This window comes from Bos grunniens, chromosome 6 (assembly GCF_055505025.1).
Source record: "Bos grunniens cultivar Pamir isolate PY7600 chromosome 6, Bosgru_T2T1.0, whole genome shotgun sequence".
Lineage (NCBI taxonomy): Eukaryota > Metazoa > Chordata > Mammalia > Artiodactyla > Bovidae > Bos > Bos grunniens.
This window is the reverse complement of record NC_141170.1, coordinates 103,696,988-103,715,208: the sequence shown is the minus strand read 5'-3', so window position 1 is coordinate 103,715,208 and position 18,221 is coordinate 103,696,988. Positions and strand designations below refer to the sequence as shown.

The 18,221-nt window shown below is 39.3% G+C and overlaps 1 pseudogene across 1 annotated transcript; it reads left to right on the top strand.

Moving 5' to 3' along the window:
- The first annotated feature begins 16,721 nt into the window (after positions 1-16,721).
- Positions 16,722-17,117, top strand: LOC147371143 (large ribosomal subunit protein eL39 pseudogene; annotated as a pseudogene). Its single transcript, XR_015166046.1, has one exon. The product of XR_015166046.1 is annotated as a large ribosomal subunit protein eL39 pseudogene (transcript).
- Positions 17,118-18,221: the final 1,104 nt, after the last annotated feature.

Sequence of the window (18,221 nt, the reverse complement as noted above, 5' to 3'; positions counted from 1 at the left end):
GTCGCTTCAGTCATGACTGACTCTTGGAGACCCTATGGACTGTACCCGCCAGACTCCTCTGTCCATGAGATTCTCCAGGTAAGAATACTGGAGTGGGTTGCCATGCCCTCCTCCCGGGGATCTTCCCAACCCAGGTATCGAACTTGCATCTATGTCTCCTGCATTGGCAGGTGGGTTCTTTACCACTGGCGCCACCTGGGAAGCGCACATATAATTCACACATCTTACCAGTTGGATGTTCTCTCTACTAATGACACTGAGTGTGTACATTCTTGCCATGTTACTGTGGGATTCCCAAGAAAGGACTCACTTCAATGGTTGCATGAGATATTTGAATGAAGACAGGGCTTCACCCTTATACCCTCAAACTTCTCAGCCCCACTCCTACCCTGATACCAGTGGCACCCCTGCCACTGGTAAAATACACATTTTTAAACTGAGCTGTATATTTATTTATTTCAAATCTCTTTTTACACGACCATCATTTTATTCTTAAGCCCCCTATCTCAATCCTTCACACTGGCAATTAATTTGAAACACATTCAAACTGATGATTTGTAAAAAAAAAAAAAAAACAAATTACTCTCTCTCCAGAGAAGTTAAGACTGAGAGTCAGTCAACAAATAAGAGAAATCAAGAAATATTAAGCCAAAAAGCACTAAGTCACTTTTCTTATCAGCATTTAAGTAGTACTGCAGATCTCAATTTCAGAAGCAAATCCTGGGTTAGAGATGGAATACAGCAACTCATCAACGTCCAACGACAACGAAGCCGTAGGAGAAGTGGTTCAATTGATTAGGGAAAAACATGCAAATAAAAAGAGAAATGGCGCTAAGATAAAATTTCACTGCTTAAAGAACACACCAAGAACAGGAAACCCACAAGACACTGAGAAGAGGTAGCTAAGAGATCCAGAAAGATTTCTAGATTAAGGATCTGAAGGATGATTGCATTATTAGTGAGATGTGGAAGATTGAAGAGGGTTAATGAGGGGTAAGGGATTGGAAATCAATAATTGTGTTAGTCGTGTTAAGTTGAAGATGCCTGTGATCCCTCCAAATAGAGATATCAAGAAGATAGTAGTGTGAATATTTGAGTCTGTAACTCAGAGAAGTCTGGAGAGAAGATGCAAATGTGAAAAGTTCTAGCAAATGTGTTCTTTGAAGACGTGAAGTTGGGGGAGATCACCTTTGAGGGAAGTGTAAAAAAGAAGGAAGGCTGAATCAAGTCCTGTAGATTTCCAACATTTAGAGGCTAAGTCAAAAGGAAGGGCAAGTAAAGGAGATATAGACTGAATTGTTAATGAGGCAAAAAGAAAGCCAGAAGAGTGTGAACCCATGGAAGCTAAGACAGAAAAATGTTTCCAAAAAAAGAAATTGATCAACTCTGCAGAATGCTGCTGGGACATTGAGTGAGATGATAACAAAAACCTATACACTGAATTTGATCAATTTCAGTGAAGTGGTAGAGATGCAAGCCAGATCCCAGTGGCCTGAAAACTGATTAGAAGGCGAGAAAGGGTGCGAGCACTTGTAAACTACTTTTTTTAACTTTTCATTTTACAGTACAGCTAATTAATGGTGCTATGATGATCTCAGGTGGACAGCAAAGGGACTCAGCCAAATATATACATGTATCCATTCTCCCCCCAACTCCCCTCCCACCTAGGCTGCCACATAACATTCAGCAGAATTCCCTGAGTTGTACAGTAGGACTTTGCTGGTTATCCATTTTAAGTACAGCAGTGTTAAACTGCTTTCCAAGTAATGTGGCCAGGGAGAGGGACAGAGAAATGAGAGATGAGGGAGAGCCGCAGACTGAGAGTGGAGGGAGATGTGAGGTTAGTGGGTTTTTTCCTTTAAGAAGAAAAATATCATAGCCTATTTTTATACTGATGAGAATTACCCAATAGAAAGAGAGATATTCACAGTGTAAAAGATAAAAGAAGGACCAAAGTATTTTAAAAGACAAGAAGGAATGTGATCCCAAGCAAAACTGGAAGGACTGGATTTTGATGAAGGAATTGACTGTCCTTCCACATTTCTCTGAGGAAGAATGAGATGCAGGTTGTTTATAGATTTAGCAGTGAGAGGTCTCCAGAGACTATAATTTTTCTCTGTGATGAGGAGAGGTCTTCTGCTGAGAACAGGGTAGGGAAGGGAGGAAGTGTAGTGAGACCTCTGAGGAGTAAGTAGACAGATAAAATAGTCATCTTGTAGAATAGAAAAGTAAGCTTAGCAGTGTAACTAGGATAATTGCTGATGTACATTAGCGTGCCTTTCTCTGTTGCATTTCCATGGATGCGTGTCTCTACTCAGCGACATACAGCTACAAGGGAGTTGGAGAGTAGATGTCAAGGGGCATAGAAGGGTGAAGATGAGGACAATTATAATAAGAATAGAAAGAAAACAACCTACGTTCAGCTGAATCTCTAGCAATACTACAAGTTTGAAAACTAGACTTTATCAAGAGAAAAGGGATTTTCTAAGTTCCGTAAAGTCTCAATATTGTATCAAAGGCAACCTGGTTGACTTGACCATCACGTTTACTATCAGTAGAGAGCACTCAAGATAAGGCATAAGAAAAGTCCTTTCCACAGAGAAGCCCAGCCAATCCAGCCCTGCAGGAGTATGGAAAGAAGAAAAAGTAGGAGCAAAAGCTTTGCCTTTCTCCCTCTCCGCACTGGATTTCAGTAGTGGCAGGTTTTGGAACATTCTGAAAGGCAGAAAAACACTGGTGAACACTATAAATGGCAGACTGCTTGTCCAAGCAGAGTCTGCCGACACAAACCACAGGCACGAATCCCTCATTTGTTTCAGCATCACAGCCGAGTTGCATGGAGCCAAGAGCACACATGTTGCGCGTACTCAGTGGTGCTCAGTCTCTAAGTTGTGTCTTACTCTTTGCAACTCCACGGACTGTAGCCCACCAGGCTCTCTGTCCATGGGATTTCTCAGGCAAAAATCCTGGAGTGGGCTGCCATTTCTTTCTCCAGGAAATCTTCCAGACCCGGAGATCTAACCCACATCTCCTGCATCTCCTGCATTGGCAGGTGGATTCTTTATGACTGAGCCTAGGAAGCCTCCACATATTGCTACTGGTTTCTTAAAGCTTATGTGAAATACATGTGGATATAAAGGTGCTGAGAGGGCTGGTTGATCAGAGACCTGGCACCACAGAAAAAGAGAACACAAAGCCTGAGACCTGGGCAATCAGATCATTGGCTAAGACAATAGATTTCACAAACAGATGCACACACAATACCTCCAAAACGCCCCAAGAGATCAGTGGGTTCCAGTGCAAAAGGCCAAGGATCAATACAGATAAGACATCTCTCCTCCCTAGGAAAGACATCTCTCCTCCCAGAGGTCCAGAGTTTGAGGCTGAGATGTCCTTGTCCTCCATCATAAAATAAAATAAGCTGTTCCACATATCTTGGAATTATCTTGAAAAGGAGCTAGAGGGCAAAGAGACTTGGAAGATCAAATACCCAATTGTTGCCCGAAATCTAAAATTGAGATCCCATTGATTAAATTTTATATCCATGTTTCCCCTAACTTACTCTCTCATCTCCCCAACTTTGGCCTCTGCTACTAAATAGGTTAGACCTGGAAAGGGGACATCACATCAGTTACAGAAAACAAATAATCCTTTTTTATTTTTAATCAAAGCAACAGCACATAATATTTTGACCAAACAACAGCAGGAAAAAAATAAGAATTTTTCTGGATTGTGTTTGAATCCATTTGAAGTTTGAGATCAAGAATTTAAAACTGAATAACTTAACTTCACCTCATGAATATTTTTCCCCAGTGTTCAGCAAAAGAGGATGGTTGGGTTTAATCAGGGATGAGCTTTTGCCAGTCAAAGGTAAAGGGGAAAAAGAGGAGCAAGGGAGTTTAGGGCATTAGCAAGAGAGCAATAATAATGATGGACCATGACATTTATGCTGGACAAGAAAAGAAATGAAGACGGGGATGGAGGGAGAGAGGTGGAGACTAATGGATAGGGCATGAAGGCTTGATGGATTGGAAGTTTCCACGACACTGAAGAATTGTTTCAGTGGGTGTTCTTGAGCAACTGAGCTGGGAAAATAAGTGAAGTGGTGGGAGTCAGAGAATGGGATATTTAAACATTTTAAAAGTGATGGTAACATCATTCACAATATCTTGTATGTGTACAGTGACATAAATAATTCATTTATTTAACTATCCTTGCCTACAGAGAAAGGGAAATATAATAGAGACTAAAGTTTCAGAAAATTATTTACAACATTTAAGAGGAAAATCTACATTCAAGTACACTAAGGAAATGTAGAAACAACCATGTAAATCCAAATACTTAAATACTAAATACAAATCTATCATTTCTTTTCAGGGATATAGGTCTTGTAAAAAACTAAATCACTATTTTTATCCATTTACTTAGTTGGCTAATTAGCTGATTACTTATGAGAGTTATTCTACTAGTTTGTTTACATTTTAAAAAAATAGAACTACTTTCGTTTTTCTGTATTTTCAATTTAGATATCTTCATTGAACTAAGCCAGATTTAAAATTTTTAATCCAGAAAGCTAGATTTAAGGATATCAAATTGCATCATTACCTGTTCCTTCCTCTTAAGCACAATGATCAGATATTTTAAATTTCCCCATCATAACAATTGACCAGCAAAAGTCAGTTCATCACAGAAAGAGAGATTAAGTCCCCCTCTGCAGTTAGGCTTTCTCTCTTTCGATATCCATTTCAGTTTCTGATAGTTTTTTCTGTATCACCAGAAAATGCAAACATTTCATACTCATAAAAAGGAAATGGTCTTACATTTCTTTATTTGAAGTCTAAGACATTCAGAAGCTGATCAAAAGAATTCTATATATCCACTGTTAAAAATGAAAATAATATTTTGATGGCCAATTAAATCAATCTTTAAAATAAGCAAAATTAATTTTAAAACGTATTCATATAATTCAAATTTTAAAATAAAGTTTTAGCTTGAAATATGTAGTGAAATTATAACAACACCATCTTTTTAACTAACATTAAGGCAAAGGCTCACCACGTTGGAGGACAAAGGCCTGATCTGGCCTTCTCAACTCTGCTAAGCCAGCACTGTCTTCAGAAATGATTTGAATTTGAATACGTTTCAGCAGGACAGGCTACTCTGAAATTCCCACAGTATTTCCTACTCTTTGTTTTCAACTGGTAACTTTGTTCCTTGCTGATAAATGATTTTTAATTGGTGACTTCTGTTCTATGTCATTCTCTGTTTTGTATAGAATCAGTTTCAACTATATTGTTCTTGCTTTCATTTTTAAAATACTAAGCGATTATAGGTTTTTAAATTTAAGCTGCCCGTTTTCATTTGAAAAGTGTCTAAAACACTTCAGTCTCTGCTAGCAAGGGTTTAACCTGAATGCCTTAAGTAAAAATATTATTGCCAAGATTTGAGACGACAAGATAATTCACGAATGTCTTCCAGTTCCAACCACAAAGCAGTTAACCCATGTTTTCAAACATTTGAAAATATATATATATTATTTTCTTAGATTCCACTTCCTTGAGGCATCATTCAAACTTCACATGAGGTTCAGAATGTAGTAATTAGCAGTAGGCCGCTTACATTTGCCAATATATTTGTACAAACATATGTTGGCACTCGGTTCCATATCAGCTACACATCAAAGAAGGGTGCTGAGGAGGAATTATTCTACCTCGGGGCTGGATTAGTGTCTCTGCCTGAAATAGGCCTCATTTAAGGGCATGGTTTGGGGGAAATGAAAGAACCTGCATGGCCTGAGTATTGGAGTGAATCCATTAACAAAAAGCTGTGCTGAATATTTCTGCCATTCTTTTTCCATTCCTGCTACTATGATCCTGGGGCAAGTTGTAACCTCTTTCATCTTCAGTTTGCCAGTCTGCAAAAGGCAGACCATATAATTCTCTCGCAAGCACCTCACAGAAGCATGGGCATGGCAAGCATCCTTCTGGTAGGAAAGCCGGTGCTTCCTTCTGCTGATATCCTTTTTCAGGTATGCACCAGCCTTCTCAGCGCCTCTCCCCACACCCTCCACACCTCACCTTAAAAGATGAAAGCCCTGAGCCCCCAATATAGCCACAACAAGCACCAAAGACAGAAAAATCTCCCTAATTTCACCTCCCAAGAGAGGCTGGCTTTCTTTCCATTGCTGTGAATTTTAATAGCACTATTGTCAAAATGAGTTCATCTATTTTACAGGAAAACTAAATAACTTTAATAACCTTAGGGCTGACAATGTACAAAGTTCTGTCCGTGTTTCCCCAAATTCAGTCCTCCACAGCAACACTTGAGGGTACCTACGATCGTCTTCATTTTGCATAGGAGGCAACAGAATTAGATTAAGTTGACTTACCCAAGGTCACACCACTAAGGCACAAGGCCAAAATTTTAGCTCAACTCTAACTCCAGAGCCAGGTGACTCAATTGTTCTACCAGAGCTCAGGATTGAGGAAGAATCAGCACAAACTCATCAAGAAGAGACTGTCATCAGTCAGTAAGGTGCTGGAGCCATTACTCCAAAGGTGGGAAAACCAAGTGATACATTTTCAGAAGTCTCGTGAGAGTGATAGTAATTATTCAAATTTAAACTATAGGGACTTCCTGGTCCAGGAGGTAAGACTCTGTGCTTCCACAGCAGGTGTAGGCTCCATCCCTGGTCAGGGAACTAGACCACACATGCTGTGCAGCACAGCCAAAAAGAACATTTTTTTTTTTAAGTTATATAAGTGTGTAATCAAATACATTATATTAAAAACAGTGGTAAGAAATATTCAAAACTGTTTACATAACAAGTGGATCAATACAACCTCAAAGAGACCTTCTAAGGGACGAGTAAGTCACACTCCAGGGAGATTGATGCTCATAAACCCTGGGAGTGCAAATTTTAAAAGCCTAGGTTTCAGTTATCTATTGCTGCCCAGAAAACAATCTCAAAACCTAGTACATTAAGCAATAACCATTTTATCATATCTCATAATTTTTTGAGTTAGGAAATCCAGCAGCTGAACGTAGGCTGGACGATTTATCTACTCTACATATTGTCAATTGAAGTGGCAGGTGGGCTGTTCTGGAGGGTCCCAGACTTCACACACTTCTTGCCCTTTCTGTCAAGTCTGGTGCCTTGGCAGAAAGGGCTAGAAGGCTGAGCTCAGTTGGAACCATGGACGGGAGTACTTAACACATGCCTCTCCACCACAGCTGTCTCAGGGTAGTTAAATTGCTTATATGAAGTTCAAGACTCCCAGAAAAATTGTTCCAAGAGACAGAAAGTGAAGGGCCTGAAGCCTGGCCCCTGAAGCTGCTACAGCATCTCCCATGTGGTAGGATAGCCACAGAGCATGCCCAAGTTCAAGGGGAGGGGACCTAGACCTCACCAAGTGCCAGAGGAGAATCAAATCATTGTTACCGTTTTCACTCTGTGTTTAGTCACTCAGTTGTGTCCAACTCTTTGTAACCCCATAGTCTGGAGCCTGCCAGGCTCCTCGATCCATGGGGATTCTCTAGGCAAGAATACTGGAGTGGGTTGCCATGCCCTCCTCCAGGGGATCTTCCCAACTCAGGAATGGAACTCAGGTCTCCCATATTGCTGGCAGATTCTTTACTGTCTGATCCACCAGGGAAGCCCATTTTTACTCTACTACCAACCAAATTACCATTAACTTTATTTTATCTATCATTTTTTTTAATTATTATTACTTAGAGATACTGCTTAACTATTTATAGGTGACATGATATGATATTGCAATGTAAGGAGAGTGGATCAAAATACAAATACAATAATATTGGCCATGAGTTGATAATGTTGAAGCTGAATGATGGCTGAAGGGGAATTTATTATGCTATTTATGTATGTTTGAACTTCTCTGTATTAAAATAAAATCTGTTTCAATGTCCATCAAGTAAAAAGCATTAACCTAGTTGCAAACACCAAACACAAGAAAGAGTGCTAAATACAGTTAAAAAGCCGCTGCTTGGAGAAATGACTGATTCTAGGACTGGAGCAGAAAATATGCAAAATGAGCCTGGGGCATCTTATAGCGCTAGGAAGTAAAGAAGTGCTCAAAACAACACAGAGACAGGAGCATGTCAAAGGGACACAGGAGCCCATGGAGAGAGTCCCCTGTGGTCAAAGCTAGAAAACTGTAAGAAACAAAGTAAAGTAGTCTTAAATTATAACCCAGAGTTAAAAATAAATATCCATAAACCTGCTGCTGCCGCTAAGTCGCCTCAGTCGTGTCCAACTCCGTGCGACCCCATAGACGGCAGCCCACCAGGCTCCTCCGTCCCTGGGATTCTCCAGGCAAGAACACTGGAGTGGGTTGCCGTTTCCTTCTCCAAAGCATGAAAGTGAAAAGTGAAAAGTGAAAGTGAAGTCGCTCAGTCGTGTTCGACTCTTAGCGACCCCGTGGACTGGAGCCCACCAGGCTCCTCTGTCCATGGGATTTTCCAGGCAAGAGTACTGGAGTGGGGTGCCATTGCCTTCTCCGATCCATAAACCTATACTAACATAAATACGTAAATAAATGGGGAGAACAAGTAAAGCTCTCAGCAGAAGAATGCCAAATAAATTATGTAGATCCTCCATTCTCCAGGAGATGCAGCATAACTCCCCATTCCTGCATCATACTGCGACATGGATAAAGCCTATAAAACTCACCCTTAAACATCTGTAATTTCTTAGTCTGTGGTGACAATCTCCTTGAGATGAGATGTGTGTAGTGACTTCCTCCCAAACAACACAGTTAAGGAAAAGCAGGAGGGGAGGAATTAGTAATTTTACTGTGAACAAACCTGACAAAGTTGACAAATCGTGTTGACAGTATGTATCCTTGATATGATGTAATGAAAATGGCATTTTTCTCTGTAATCGTCATCCCAAAAACTCATGGTCTGAGTCTAATCATAAGAAAATATTCAGACAAATTCCCACTGAGGGGCGTTCTACAAAATATCCTACCAGTATTCCTCAAAATCGTCAAGGTCATCAAAAACAAGAAAAGGCTCAAAAACTGTCACAGCCAAGAGGAATCTCAGGAGACATGATGCTTAAATGTAAGGTAGTATGCTGGCTGGGATCCTGGAAAAAAAGACAATTGGGTATCAATAAAAATTCAGAAAACCTAAATATAGTATAGACTTCCCTGGTGGCTCAGATGGTAAAGCGTCTGCCTGCAATGTGGGAGACCTGGGTTCGATCCCTGGGTCAGGAAGATCCCCTGGAGAAGGAAGTGGCAACCCACTCCAGTATTCTTGCCTGGAGAATCCGATGGACACAGTCCATAGGGTCGCAAAGAGTCGGACACGACTGAGCGACTTCACTATCACTATAAATATAGAATGGAGTTTAGCTAATACTCCAATATTAATATTGGCTCATTAATTGAAACAAATATACCATAGTAATATAAGATATTAATAATAGATAAAACAGGATGTGGGGTATATGGGAATTTTCTACACTATGTTTACAATTTCCCTATAAATCTAAAACTATCCTAAAGTAAAGTTTGTTTTTAAAAGTTATACACTTCTTATGCAGCCTTGATGGAAATCTGACAAGATCTAGAGCTTTGAAGTAACTTCCCTAGTCCGTATGTTAGAGACTTGGAAGCAGCAACAGAAACTTGCACTTTAACCCACACTAGCCTACTGCCAAATCTGGTTATTAGATGAAAGAAGGTAACATCAAGAGAGAGGCATCACTTAATGAAAGAGCTAGCTTCTTTCTGTTCCTAATATACTGCTTTTTGTGGATGCATTTCTGCCCTACAGCACAAAAAATAAAGAACCGAGATCTAATGCGGCCTAAAAGAACAGCAGAGGTGCTGAGGGTAGTGTCAATTACAAACCGAAAAATATACAACGGGCATAAAGAAATGCATCTATCCTCCAAAAATATCAAACAGCAGGGAGTTTCATAGACTCCAAGAAAATCTGGATTGACAGCTTTCTCAGCATCCTGGAAAGAAATAATTGGGGGCAAACATAAAGATTCATTTTAAAGTGATCTTAACAATGTCACATATCTTCTCAAACAGGTCCATCTTGGAGTTTTCTCAGGTTCAGGAGAAGAGGTCAGGCAATATACCCATCTGCCTTCATAAGCAGTTCTCACACTCCAAACATATAAATGTGCCATGACTATGAGGTCAATTCTTCCTCTCATTCTTGCAGTTATGAACAGAAAAGGTCCTAGGAAATCAGAGCATTCTCCCCCCTTACTGTACATCTGATGAACAGCTGTAGGCATCCCTGCTGACCATCCGGTTGTGGTGTCTGGTCAAAATAAACCTGCCTCGTGAGCTGAAATTATTTTTGGCTACCATCAAGAGGAGCTCCAACTGCCAGAAGAGTCATCCCTCCAGTGGTCCAGGAGCAATCAACACCCAAGACGAGTCCCAGGCTCACATCTCAAGGATCACACCTCTCAAGGGTGCCATAACCACTTGTATGTCCTACTTGTGCATGGCTGTTATGCACTTGAGAGCACTCTCCTAATAACATTCATCTGCTGCGAAGGCAAGCCAAAGCTGGCCCACTGGCCCACTGGACCTGAGGCTTTCACACCCACTAGGCTTGGAGTTTACGTTTTCAGGTTCCATCTGCATTGTACCACGGCATACGTTAAGCTATAGAACTCACCCCAAAGCCCTTGTAATTTCTTTTGGTTGGTGACGATAAATTCCCCTAGTAAAATTCACCAAAAACCCCTATGCATCAAATGTGTGAAAATTAAATTCCTTATAGAATCAACCACCTATTATTAGTATCAATGGAGGAATGTAGTGACAGGACTTTAAATGTCCTGTTCACAAGATTATATAAATTTTGTGAAATAAGCATAATTGTCTTTTAGTGACATATTAAAATAAGCTTTTTAGTGACACATTATAATAAGTTTTTATCATCTAAGTGTACATCCAATGAATTGTTCAGAAACAGAAGCATCTTGATTTGACTGAAAGATGGTATCTCACTTTAAGTACCATATTTACTTTTCACCATGTTCAGAGAAGCCAGACTCTCCTTTGGGGTGAACCAGTCAAGAGTAATTCTGACTCATCAAAAATGGCCAGCCAGGCATTCACCAGAGGGGTGAGCCACCTTCCTTGAAAAACAAATAAAGCAAAAGCACACCCATAAATTTCAAACACAGCTTTAGCACCTACATTCAATTTGCTGTAGTTTAATTACGTTGCACCAGCCAGCCATCTGCAGGCTTTAATAACTCGAGAGTCTAGTCCAGTGACCAAAGAAAGTCTCTTACAAAGTGGCATTTAATGGAGGGCCCCCAGGCCACTCAAGAATATATTGTCCCAGAAAACACTCACCTAGGCAGACATGAAATTAAATCTGAAGAAATGGTTTCTCAAAGGCAGGATGCAACAGGAACAAGGGGAAAACTGGCAAACATAGTCACATAAGATTGACCACAGAGAATCTCCATTTACCGCTTTGATGAAATCTTAATCATGCTTTATTTACTAAAGAGAGGCTAGACTGAGTATAAAATATAGACATGTATCTAACTGACATTTTATAAGTGTGTGTTTTAGAGCAACATAATAAGTGGGCATCTATCTACCAATTAATTGAATCAGCAAAAGAAATTTTACTAACCCAAATGAATGACTTTTCTTAAACCTAAACTTTTACATGAGTGATAATTAATTTTTAACTGATCTTCCAGAAATGTTTGTAGTATTTAAGAAAAAAGAAAGCTTTCAATCTTACCAAGAAAGTAGTCACTTAGACATTTATATTTCCTGTCTATAGTAACAACTTCAGTTATTTGGGGAAGGTGGTTTTGCTGGTGGAGAAGCACAATTTTCTTACTTTTTCTATGCTTTTGAGCATTGTATTTAGATAGTTCACACTCCTTAGGCAGGAGAGAAAAGATAGAGAAGATAGAATTCATATTAATGTTTTTGATTCCTAAAATATTCATGCCATATCCTAAACCCTCTAAAAACTGTCCCAAGTTACTTTGAAAGTAAGAAAAAAAATTTTTTAGTCTGTCCCAGTTATATTCCATTGAAGGTATGTAATGTTTAAAACTAGGCTTAAAATATTTAAATGATGTATTTAATTATTGGTTTCTATTTTTATAAATGCTATGCAAAGTTGCATTTTAAATTTAGCCACCGATACTGTTTTTCAGTGCAAAATTCAATACTCTGTTAATTTCACAAACTTGTGTATGTTTCATGACTATCTTTTTCTCATCATTGCAGTTGGAAGCTAGATAAAATGAAATGATAGTTTAATTTTCAAAAAGTGGTCATCTTAGGCAAGATTTGTCTTATCCTTAGATGCTAAGACTATAAAATATGTGCTTCAACATACCAAAAATATTCTCAAAATCCTTCACTCCTTGCAAAGTTAAAATAAACTCCGTAATGACAGTGACTCAAACATGAAATCTCTGGGGACAGGAGATAGGAAACAAGGAAAGACAGGAAGGAGTAGGGAAGGACATGTAAAAGCTTGGAATGGGGAAGAAGAACAAGTTTTCTCTACTTCATATTTCTGTATAGGTCCAAGACTGTCCTTAAACAAATGTTCAGCCAATAATACCAAGAAATGTGAGCTCCTATTTTGTCATCTTCACTTCACATTCTTAAATCATTTAAAAATCCACCCCTATTATGACAACAAACTAATCCTCATTTTCCCATCACATAATACTATACCACTTGAGTCTCAGATCTGCCTATGAAATGCTGAACAGAAGTATGAACCAAATTGCATTTGGAAGGTTTCTCCCAGACCCTAACTGCCCTCAACCCATGACATTTACTGGCCATGCAGAAAGCAGGAGTACCATGTGGTTATAACTGACAGTCAGTCACCTGAGAAGCAAGCCAAAGATGTGAATCGTGGGGCTTGTGCATTGTTCTTTTCACATGTAAATCAAAAGTCAGCAACCATTTTCAATTAAAAAATCTGGGATTGTCAAGACGTGTGCCAGGTTTCAGTTGAGGGCAATTTTGAGATGGTTAGATTGTAGAACCATCAAATAATAACTTGGTAAATGGAGACACTGATGGATTTTTAACTCATAAAATTCTCCCATAGATCAAACTGAAAAGAAGAAATCCTCAGGCAGGTGGACCAAGGTGTGCTCCATCAAAAGGTCAGTGGTTGCCCTGAAGCTACAACCAGCCAGTCGCAGCCTGGCAGGAAAGACAGTCCGCAACTTCAAGAAGTCTGGGCTCCCAGGATCCTGGTAATTGATGAGAAGGGTCTGAGGAAAAGGATATGTCATTGGTTTGGGTTCAGATGACCTGGGATCCAGCTATGATTGGCCACCAGTGCTCTGTGGATCCTTGGGTAAATTGTCAGTTGAATTTTCTACTCTATCACAGACTACTACTCATTTCTCCATTGGAAGCTATATGTTCCAGCCTAATGAGGCTTTTTTAAAATGTGCCACACCTGTGTTCCAAGGTCATAACAAACCTGCGTGTGTAAAAATGTCTTGCCAGGCTGCACACACTCATTTTTAAAACTCTAATTCAGGTAACTATATGTCTAACCTTTCAATTAGCTCAGGACATTTCATGAATAGAGGTCATAAAATTTACATTGCAAAATTTCACTTAATAAATGTTTCCCAACAAATCTAACCTCTTGAAAAGCTTTCATTAAAGGTCACTAATCGACCAACAACCTTTGAAAAATTGTTCAGTGATTAGAATTGCATTTTTAATATAATCCAAACATGATTGTGGAGAAACACCTTCATTTCTGCTTAGCCCTCAGCACTAATTTGCCCATGTAATTTGTTCTTTTACAACCCTGAGAGACTATATTTAAAAGGTTGTACTGACAATTTTTAAAAGTTGCTTAATTAAGTGAGTGAGATTTTTTTTCCTTGGGAAAAATCCTCAGCCCATATCCAGATCTTGTTTTAAACCATGGTATCTTAAGGATTCTTTCAAGGTGTTTGAAGTATTCTTAATAGTTACTCAATTGCTATAAAACCCAATTTCTATTCTTCTAATCTCTATAATCAAATCTTTACTTTCAGGACTTGCTATTAAGCCTCTATTTTAGGATTATCAAACCAGATATTCATCTTCTGTGACTTGTTACCATCAATTCGAAGGTGGTGAGAAATTTACATGTACTTACTGTAGATATTCTCCTTACTCAAGAAAAAAACGTGTTCTAGAATTCTTGTAATGTTACTGGGAAAGTACTTTGAAAGACTGAATACCTGGCAGATAACTTGGTGAATACAATGCACAAATGTGCACCATTAAGCTTACAAAGCAGTTAGGTGTATGATACATACACTAAGAATCATAGAACTGATTACACCAACATCAGTAGGATCCATCTTCACATACTAGGACTAAAGTAGGAGCCACTCATAAAGAAAAGCCTGAAAAAATCAAAAACAAGTTCAGAGGATAAATATAATAACAACAGTTGTACAACGATGTGACTGTACTTAATGCCATTGAACTGTACACTTAAAAATGGTTGCAATGGTAAATTTCATGTGTTTGACCACAAAATAATAAAAATAATAATAACGACAAATATATGTGTGCTTCCTGTCCCAAGTGCCTCCTGTGAATTATCCAGTTGCTTAATCTTCAAAGCAACTCTATGAGGAGACACTGGTATTATCTTCTGTTGAAGGAAACCCAAAGACCACAAAGATAAAATAACTTTTCCAAGAGCTAATAACGTAACTTTTCCAAGTAGGTTCGCACAAAACGAGTATGTAATAAAAGCCTATTGAGCCCAAGTATTCTGAGTTTAGAGTCTGTGATTTTTAACTATATCCAATATGACCTCCAAGGTAGCTCAAATGGGCTTCCCAGGTAGCTCAAATGGTAAAGAATTTGCCTGCAATGCCAGAGACCTGGACTCAATCCCTGGGTCAGGAATATCCCTTAGAGAAAGTCATGGCAACCCACTTCAGTATTCTTGCCTGGAGAATCCCATGGACAGAGGAGCCTGGTGGGTTACAGTCCATGCAGTCACAGAATCGGACATGACTGAGTGACTAACACACAATATGACCTCCATAGATGTTAAGGAAAATGCTTATAATTACAGGGAAAGAGGGGTCATACTGAAAAGTACAACCATCTCAAATTTTTAGTCAAATAAAAAGACAACTGGCTAAGAGACACCAATGATGTGAAGTGGGAAGGGAAACAGCTATGCTTATTTATTCACCAAAGCAATAAATACATGGCTGTCTATGAGAAGCCAGTTCCAGGAATTGGGAATATTGTGTGAGTGAGGACCTTGCATTCCTAGAACTCACATTCTAGATGAGTAAAGAGATGGTTTAAAAAAAGTAAATAAATTAATAAGGTTATTTTGACTCTCAGCGATTGCTACGAGGAGGTATTAATACAACATTGATGGCAAGAAAGTAATTAATGTTAGAGAGAGTAGGGGGTGGTTCCTAAACTTGGAACACTCAACTGCGTAGTCCAAATAACTTTCTGTTGTGTCTTGGGTGGAGGGGGAAGGTGTGTGTGTGAGGGGTGTGGGAGGAGGGGGCTGTCGTGTGCATTGTAGAATATTGGCAACATCCTAGTATCTTCCCATTAGATGGCAATAGCACAACCCTTCCTCTCAAATTATGACAAACAAAACGGCCCAATGTCTCTTGGGGAACGAAACCACCCAGTTAAGAACTATAGCCTTAAGGGATCATAGGAGGTCTTCTCTGAAGAGGTGATGTATGACATGAAAGATCTGGACAGTCATGAAAGATCTGGAGGCTCAGTATCTGGGATCAAGGCAAAGGAATGGATAACGGCAAACATTCTAAGGTGGGAAAAGGGATCAGAAAGAAGACGGAGGTGGCTGAAGCATCGTGAGGTGTGCCAAGAGTGGTAGGAGGAGTTATCATACAAGTATACAAAAGTCAGATCCTGGGAATCCCATAGGCAACTGAATTTTAGTTTCTCAGGAAAAATTGGGGACAAGGAAGACTTTTTTAAACTCTAAGATAAATGATTCCCATCACTTCATGGGAAATAGATGGGGAAACAGTGGAAACAGTGTCAGACTTTATTTTTGGGGGCTCCAAAATCACTACAGATGGTGACTGCAGCCATGAAATTAAAAGACTATTACTCCTTGGAAGGAAAGTTATGACCAACCTAGATAGCATATTCAAAAGCAGAGATACTACTTTGCCAACAAAGGTCCGTCTAGTCAAGGCTATGGTTTTTCCTGGGGTCATGTATGGATGTAAGAGTTGGACTATAAAGAAAGCTGAGCACCGAAGAATTGATGCTTTTGAACTGTGGTGTTGGAGAAGACTCTTGAGAGTCCCTTGGACTGCAAGGGATCCAACCAGTCCATTCTGAAGGACGTCAGCCCTGGTTGTTCTTTGGAAGGAATGATGCTAAAGCTGAAACTCCAGTACTTTGGCCACCTCATGCGAAGAGTTGACTCATTGGAAAAGACTCTGATGCTGGGAGGGATTGGGGGCAGGAGGAGAAGGGGACGACAGAGGATGAGATGGCTGGATGGCATCACTGACTCAATGGACGTGAGTCTGAGTGAACTCCGGGAGTTGGTGATGGACAGGGAGGCCTGGCGTGCTGCGATTCATGGGGTCGCAAAGAGTCGGACACGACTGAGCGACTGAACTGAACGGAACTGAAGATAGATGATTAAAGAAAGTATTTTTAAAAAATAAAAAGAAGCTCTTTTCTCTTCTCCGCCATCCTATGTGCGGTTGAGTTCTCTCCTCACCATGTCTTCTCACAAGACTTTCAGGATCAAGCGATTCCTGGCCAAGAAACAAAAGCAGAATCGTCCCATTCCTCAATGGTTTCGAATGAAAACTGGCAATAAAATCAGGTACAACTCCAAAAGAAGACATTGGAGAAGAACCAAGCTGGGTCTATAAGAAGCAAGCTGGGTCTATAAGAAGTGGTCTTAACATGTGTGGCACACATGTTAAGACCACTTTTTTAAGCAGCCAAATCACAATGAGAACATCACTACTGTAATGCTTGGCTCATGATGTTATTTCCTCACTATCAGTCTGAGACAGTAATAAATATGAAACGTTGGGAAAAAAAATAATAAAAAGAAAGTACTTTCTTATTTTCTTTGAATTTCTTTAAAATGTTTGGTTAGCATCTAACACCTATCTGGCATGAAACTATTAGCTGTACAGCCAGTCATTTCTTCATTCACTATGCAAATATTTATTAAGGGCCTACTAAGTTCCAGACACTGTTTTAGGCACTTGGATACATCATTGAACAAAACATCCTGCCCTCTCGGATCTTATATTCTAATTGGAGGAGACAGATAAATGATACAATGGAAAATGGTTATACAGTGTGATAGAAGATGATGAGTACTATGCACCAAAAAAATAAATAAATAAAGCAAGGTAAAAGGCTAGAAATTACAATGGAAACACATAGACAAGTCTTGGAGAATAAAAATACAATAAATTCATCATTTTCTTAGGCAAACAGTTAATATATTTCTAGAAAGTTCCATTTATTCTTTCATTTTCACTGGACAGTCTGCAAAATCAAATACTTTTTGTCTTCCACTCTCATGAATGGACTTGTAAACTGACTGAAAGACATCTGAACATGTAAATAAAGCCCAACCACACACCTGTGGTGAAGCTCAGGGTACCCCAGAAGGGGTATCAAACTATTTGACAATCAATAATACCTGAGGAACCACTCAGTCATTTTTGCTTGGGGCCTCAAATATGTGAATATATCACCATTAGCATGAATTCCAATCAAGATGGATGAAAAGAAGCATCCAAAAATCTGTCAGCTAATAACTCAGTCAAGTAATCTGTAAATTTGTACAATGTCATCCCAGACCAGGTATAAATTTCTTTTTGCTTTATTACTAAAAAAAATTAACTATGTGAAAGCTAAAAATCAATGGCAATTTTGAGTGCAGATCATAGTAAATACATACTCCTACAGCTGACTTTCATCAAATGACATTTCAAATACTAAGATGGGAAGAAGTTAAAATTCCCTCTGTGAAGATAAGACTAAGATGAATGTATTAGTTTCTGACAGTCACTGTAAGAAATTATCAGACTTGGTGGCTTAAAACAACAGGAGTTTATTCTTTTAGAGTTCTGGAAGCAAGAAGTCTAAAATCAATTTCATTGGGCTAAAATCAAGTGCAGCAGGGCCTCCCGGCCT